At 37.9% G+C, this 7,003-nt stretch overlaps 1 protein-coding gene across 3 annotated transcripts in view; it reads left to right on the top strand.

The window, feature by feature from the left end:
• The first annotated feature begins 1,186 nt into the window (after positions 1 to 1,186).
• klhl4 (kelch-like family member 4) overlaps positions 1,187 to 7,003 on the top strand; it is a 32,714-nt gene continuing 26,897 nt past the window's right edge. Inside the window, exon 1 of one of the 3 annotated variants that reach the window (XM_044205249.1) lies at positions 1,187 to 1,342. The gene's annotated coding sequence lies outside the window, so the exon portion shown is untranslated. The remainder of the gene's footprint in view (positions 1,343 to 7,003) is intronic. The other 2 variants (XM_044205250.1, XM_044205251.1) reach the window with 2 other exon arrangements.

Raw genomic sequence — 7,003 nt, 5'->3', positions numbered from 1 at the left:
GTTGGTTGTACAGTTGTGTTGTACAAATAATATATTATAATATTGCACAGACGAAAAAATACACTTTGTATTATTTTTATACATGGAACACTTAACTGTTTATTGACATTGTTGACATTGCATTGTCTTTACTATCACATCATATTATCCTACTGTTTTAACATATAGTCTACAATTTATCTCAAATTGGGCTTAAATGTGGGAATGTAGATAGGGAATAGGATCTCTTTGGCAAAACAAAAATCTTTTCAATCCCTTGAAATGTCTGACCCTTGCAACTAAACTTGCACTCATTAACCTCTGTGACAATGATTCAGTATATTGACATGGGTCTTCTTAAGGGAAAAGGTTAAATACGCCACTTGAATTATAATGCACCACAGCGGTTACAAGGATTACAGTCTTCAGAACACTCTTTATTTTTATTTTTGATTGACCTATTTTGTAATGAATCAATTCTGCACTGCATTTTATCAGACTCACAGATTCATACAAAGCTGAATAATAACATCCAATTTTAAAACATTTGATTGTTTATTATTGATAACTCTTTATTTGACATTATAAATACTTAAAGGGACAGTTCACCCCAAAATCAAAAATACATACTTTTCCTCTTATCTGTTGAAACTGCTCACAACAAAGTCTGTGGATTATCTTGAGTAACCGGGTCATGATTTTTGGAAAGAGACATTGCTGTTGAGTTTTTCAAATGTATTTTTTTGGCACTTTGAGCACCACAAGCCGAATGCTATATAGTCCCATTATATTCAAAAAAGGCAGACATCCCTATGGCCGACCTCTCCAAAACTCGGCAACTCACACCAAAACAATCTGGATGGATAAATAGCACTACAGGTAAGCGGAATAATATGTATTTTTGATTGGGGTGAACTGTCCCTTTAAACTGTATCTGTATAGTATCAGTAATAATGGTTTTATCAGGCATCAGTTATAGATTATGGTCATATTAAAAATTATTAACACAAGTGCTCCAGAAACATGGTTTGTAGGGTAAGGCTTTGTGAAAGCAGTGTTTTGCCTCAATCACAGGATGTGATCCCAGTGTTCCTGGTTGCTTGAATGCAATTGTTGTTGCAGTGCAGAGGAAGGAACTTATCAGGAGTTTCCTTTAAAAGAGGAAAGTGCCCCCTTCCTTTCTGGAGAGGCAAACTTTTTTTTTACTAAAAGAGGGACACAGGAGAAGAAAAAGTTGGAACAGTCCTGCACAGTCGTGATGTGTAAATTACTGGATTACATGTCGTCTTCACTGGCCATCCATTTTAGAAGAGAATTCCACCATTTGAATAGTGAGGAGTAACTCTTAGAATCAATTTCTCAGGTAAGAAGAAAGATTACGGATTGTGTAGTGATGTATTTTTCACAAATTTGTCAAAAAAATGAAAAAAGACATTTGTTGTAAATGAACATTTCTTATACATTACCACAGATGAGTGAGATAATGATTGCCAGAAAGATTTTAATTTAACCAGTAGCCCAGTAGCATTACTCACATCAATTCCTTGGTCCTTGGTTACATTCAGAAGTGCCTAAAGCAGTGTATGCTATTGATTCAGGAGGTACAGTAACCTTGTTTGCCGGTTCAGCCATAAATGGAACATTAAACGTAATTTTCAACTTGTCCCTCCTGACCTCCATAGAGTGAAAGGCTGCATCTCATTTCTGCACCCTGGTCTTGAACATATCAGGTCAGGGACGTTCCAGTAAAAAAATGTGACAATCTTATATTTGAAAGTAGTATTTTATAGTGTTCTGAAATTTCAAATCACCATTTGTGTGTGTATGTATGAGTTTGCACACGTTTCATGTTACCAAATTTCTGACAACTCCAGCAAGGCATATATTTAGTAGTTAATCAGTTTCCCTTACATGGTTCTTGGCTTTTCATTGATTTAAATTCCATAATATATAACACAATCCCTTTCTCGTAATACATATATCATTTATAAGACTACAAGAAACATTTAAGGCATTCAACTTAGCTTGATTGCTAGTGCAAGCAGAGAATATCTACCTTCCACACTCAAAGAATAGCTGTCTAGGCACGTAGGTAAGTTCATTGGGGAGGCAGATGTTGGATGATAATGTAGTTTACCACACCATTCTGACATCTGACTTCTCATGTGTAATGTGGAGTGCAGCCAGATGGTGTCCTTGACTCCTGCATGAATATAGAGGTTAATCAGTGTGATGGGTTGTTACTATACATTAGATCATATCTCATTCTCATGGGCCTTCATTATGATGATACATCTAGACTTTCTAGACATGTAGGACATGTGTCCTCAAAGTAGGAGTTTGATTTAGAATACATTTTCATGTACTTGTAGATAATGTGTTGAAGCTAATAAGGATTTGGGTAAAATTGTTTAATTTCTGTTTGAGCATGTTTGCACTGGTAAGATACATTTGAGGGAAATTATCATTTTTGCTCCCTTTCAGTTTTTTATAATGAATGTGTTTTGGGGGTAATACAGCACATATACAGCTTTATTTAAAGATCATTGTGTAAAAGCTGCTTTCAAATCAAGTTTGATTTAAAAAGCTATCAAGTGCAAAGGAGTATCGAGAATAAAATTTCCAATAACAAAAGCAGAGGGGATATTAAAGTCTCACTGAGTACTGTTTTCATCAGTTTACGCATACAGCTAATGCTACCTGCAGTGTTAATGACATTTAGAGATTAATGACTATGCCAAAACATTAGTACTAGTTAGGTATAACAACGAAACCAAGAAACTACATCATTAGATTGTTTAGTTACAAAATTAACCCCAACATGGTCAATAATATTCCTTATTATCATTTTGTTCAGTTCAATAAAATTATTATTTAAATTTTTATGGCTTTAGTAAAGAGTGTCCTATTCTGGTTGTAGAACAGCAGAGTGAGCTTAGTAAGGATGTGATCAATAAATACTGTATATCCAAAGATCTTGCTGCTTTTAATGAATAGAAATCATTAATTTAGTTTTGACATTAAAGATGATCACTATCCATTTTGTAAACTCTAAAGCAAACCAAGATGGCTTCCGTTTCAGACAAAGGAAATCCCAGAGCAACTGAACCGGTGCTGTGGTGGATACACAAACTCAGAGTATGTGTATAAACCCTTTCAATTGTCAGAATCCCCAGTAGGGACCAGTTGCTGTATGCTGGTCCTTTTGGGCTCCAAAATAACATAATACAATGTAAAATATTTTTATATGTAGAGAAAGCTCTTATTAATAATTCAGTGTTTTTGCCTCTTGACTGTGAAAATAATGTTTGAAGCTCATCCATTCTTATTGTATCATTAGCATAAACACAAAGGATGTTTCACACACTTCATGCAGTCTTTCAACCTGCTGTAGTTTCTACCATAGAGTTGATTTGAATAATGCATTGACTTGAACATTTTATAATGCATATTTCTTGATCTTACAGTAGTTCTAAAATCCTTGTCTCTGTAGTAATCATAATCTTTGTACTGTGTCATTGTTTGGCACACAAAGACTTAAATAAAAGCGATATTCTCATCTAACTTTAGTAGGAAGGACTAGTTAGCTGTAACTCATTCACAAATGCTTCTGTCAATGAGGCATGAGCATTTGTGACAAAAAAGTGTCATGCTTGCCTTTAAATGTGATATTTATTATGAGAGAATGGAAGCGAAATGCAGTCTGTAAGTGGAACATATTTTATAGGTCAGATCGATTCCTGTCCCCATTAAATAACATTGGCAGTTATGGCTTAGGTATGGAATGCCATTTTAGTCAATATTAAATAAATTAAATAAATACATAACTATGCCTATGAAATAAATAAATGAGTCAGTATAGTTCAATAAATCAATAATAAGCCTCAGAGAAGATGGAGGCCAGTTTGCAGTTTGACAACATGACAGGGAATCATACAGTAAGTAACGTAGACTCACTATATTACGGACATCATGGTATTCTGGACAGTTGACCTTTTTCTGCAAATTCTATAAATAAATACTTCCAGGTCATGAGCAATATATATACATCTGTCTCATCCTTGTTACCGCCTCTTTCGACTCTGACCATTCTCTACTTTCCAAAGCCAGTCGTTTAGGAGAAATCAACATGAGTTTCCAATGTGCACCTATGAACGTTCAGAAAAGTACGGGGAGAGGGTTTTCCTGAAGGATGCTACATGGAGACATATGTCCACAAAGTACCGGTAAAAATGATCACCCACCAGCAAAATGACAGAAACATTCTTAAGGTCTCATAGAATATTTAATATTTAATTTTTAAAGTTAATTTTTGCAAATATTTTGGCTTTTTGAAGGGATTTACAGAGGCATCACCATAATTCAGACACTGTGTTTTCTGACTGTTTTTTCAAAATTTCTCCTAAAAGATTGCCCCAAAATGTGTCAATCAAACTTTAGAATGAGTATAGGACCTGCCCCCAGAGACAGAAAATCCAATCCGGCGTATCTTTCTGTGCATTGATATCTTATGGGACTTTTACTGTGCTTTAAGTGTTCGGAACACAGTGAGTCTACATTACCAGGTATTTTCTTGCCTTAACTCTGTGATTTATGGAGTTTCCTGATGGACAGATAGCTTTACTTGTTGCTAGAGTAATGTTAACTTCTAACTGCTGCTAACGGTAGCTGCCGCTCGCTAATGTTAAGTTAGCTCTGTTACTTGGGCTCCTGAGCTCAGTTATGTTGTCCCCACCGCCCCGGGCAAGAAAACCTTCTTCTGGTGGTCCAAAGTTCCTGTGCTAGAAGCGTAAACAACACTCCCCGGTGCTCTGAGCTCCCAGTCCAGGCAGAGTCAGCTAATAGGATAGCTAGCGTCACGGCTAACTAGCTAACGACAACTGCAGTTACTTTAGCAACAAGTAAAGCTATCTGTATATCAGGAAACTTCACAAATCACAGAGAGTTGAGGCAGAGCAGGATGCCAGGATTGCCAGGAGCCAAACCGGGCAAGAAAACCACCTCGGTACTGCATTCCCTGTCATGTCGTCTCTCAGGTCTTGCAGCTCTGTGAGATAACCACGCCCCAAATGCAATTGAATAAAATGGCATTCCATATTTAGGTAGATACTAGTGGACACAATAGCTGGTTGCGTCCACTCTTCCAAACCTGCAGTGGGAGGTGGTGGAGGTGGGTGAGAGATTGTACAATTCTGAAATCCAGCAGTTTGAGCAAAGTTCTCCTCTCACCTTTGTCATGGAAGTGAAAATGAGGAATGAGTACAGAAAGGCCATGTTGTGTTTTAATTTTCATCTATTTCACAGGAAAAAAAAAATTAAGCAATATCAGAGTATAAGCTTGCAGTGATAAAAACCTTGAAAACACAGGTGCATTAAAATTGAATGGGTTATTCCAATGTAGAAATCCATAAATCCTGACCAGATTCTATGCAGTATCAAGCAGGTAGGATAAGACTTGTTGTGTTTCAAAATGTATCATGGTTCACAATTCATATCTAAATCCAATTACCACCTGTACAATGGGCATATACAGTTCCCTTTGACAACTGGATCATAATCAAGTGCCCAAAACACCTACATCCAGTAGTGTTGACAGAATACCCTACAGCAGGGGTTCTCAACCTTTTTGGATATGGGGAACAGCAAACTGGAAACAAGTGGTCTCACAGCCCATTGGGGGGGTCCTAGTCATTAAAAAAATCCAAATCTATGAATATGCTTGTTGTAAATTGGAGAGATTTTTTTTTTTTTTTTTTTTTTTGTTTTTTTTAGATTTAAAGCTTCAGCAGATGAATGTAAAAACAAACTCTGCACATAGCCTACATCATTTAACACAGTAGACGGGGCTCTTGTCAGATAACATCTTTGCGGCCTGGTAGCCTACACTATGCGATTGCGGCCTGGTCATTGAGAATCACTGCCCCACAGCATGCCACCATACCACTCAATGATGCTGGTGATGCTGTCAGCATTGATCAAATGTCTGCAAATTACCTTGTACGGTGTTCCACTGTCCCTTTGCCTTTGAAGAGTGAGTTAAGCTGTGGTATCTCAATCACCTGCAATGGTGCAGTATTAAGCTTATGCAGAGGCAGGATCTATTTTCAAAATGTAAAAGACTGTTTTTGGAAGCCCTGACTTGGGAAGAGGCTGCTTACTGATCTTGAAGGTTCATCAGTATGTAGTTTTTCACTTGTAATCACAGGGGGCTTTCAAGACAGTGACTGAAGGAAAACATTTTTTCTGCATGGCTACATACATTGAGACATTCCTCATGGGATTATGTTTGATGTGAGAATAGCAGACTGCATAGATGTGTGTTGATGTGAGATAGATTTTGCTTGCCTTCAAGAGTGTGTGTTGGTTATTTATGAGAGAGTTATTAATGTATCCCTGCTTTTCTGTTTAATGATGAGCATGCGTGTGTATTCACAATAATGTATTACAAGCTCTTGCTAATAGTCCTGACAGTACAGCGTAGTTAGTAGTCTTCCTCTATACCTCCTTGAGCAAGCAGTGATTTACTTTGTTAAGGTGTGACCTCATCATCCTGGCTCCATGATACCCTACCTCCCCCTCACAGCAAGAACAGGCAGCCCTGTTATCACACACACAAACATACACATACTCACACAGGGACACACAGAACAGCAGCAGAGGGGACGGCGCAGGGCTTGGGAGATTTTCCCATTTTATTTCCAGAGTATATATGTCTATCTCTCAGAGTGTGTGTGTGTGTGCGTGTGCGCACAAGAGAGACAAGCAGAGAGGGAGAGAGAGAGAGAAAGCGAAACAGGGAGGCGAAGGGGAGGGAGTGTGGATCATGCATGTGCATTAACTCAGCTCCAGTGGCACAGCAGCAGCAAACAGAAACAGCAGCAGCACAAGAGGAAAAGAGAGAGAGAAAGAGAGAGGGAGAGTTGGAGGGAGGGTAGTAGTCTCAGGCACAGGAACAAAAGCTGCAGAGGACTGCTTTCCATCTCCACTAAAAGAACAACGAAGGAGGAGGGGGTGGTCATGATAG

Source organism: Siniperca chuatsi, linkage group LG8 (assembly GCF_020085105.1).
Source record: "Siniperca chuatsi isolate FFG_IHB_CAS linkage group LG8, ASM2008510v1, whole genome shotgun sequence".
In the NCBI taxonomy this organism is placed as follows: domain Eukaryota; kingdom Metazoa; phylum Chordata; class Actinopteri; order Centrarchiformes; family Sinipercidae; genus Siniperca; species Siniperca chuatsi.
This window is presented reverse-complemented; position numbering and strand designations above follow the sequence as displayed.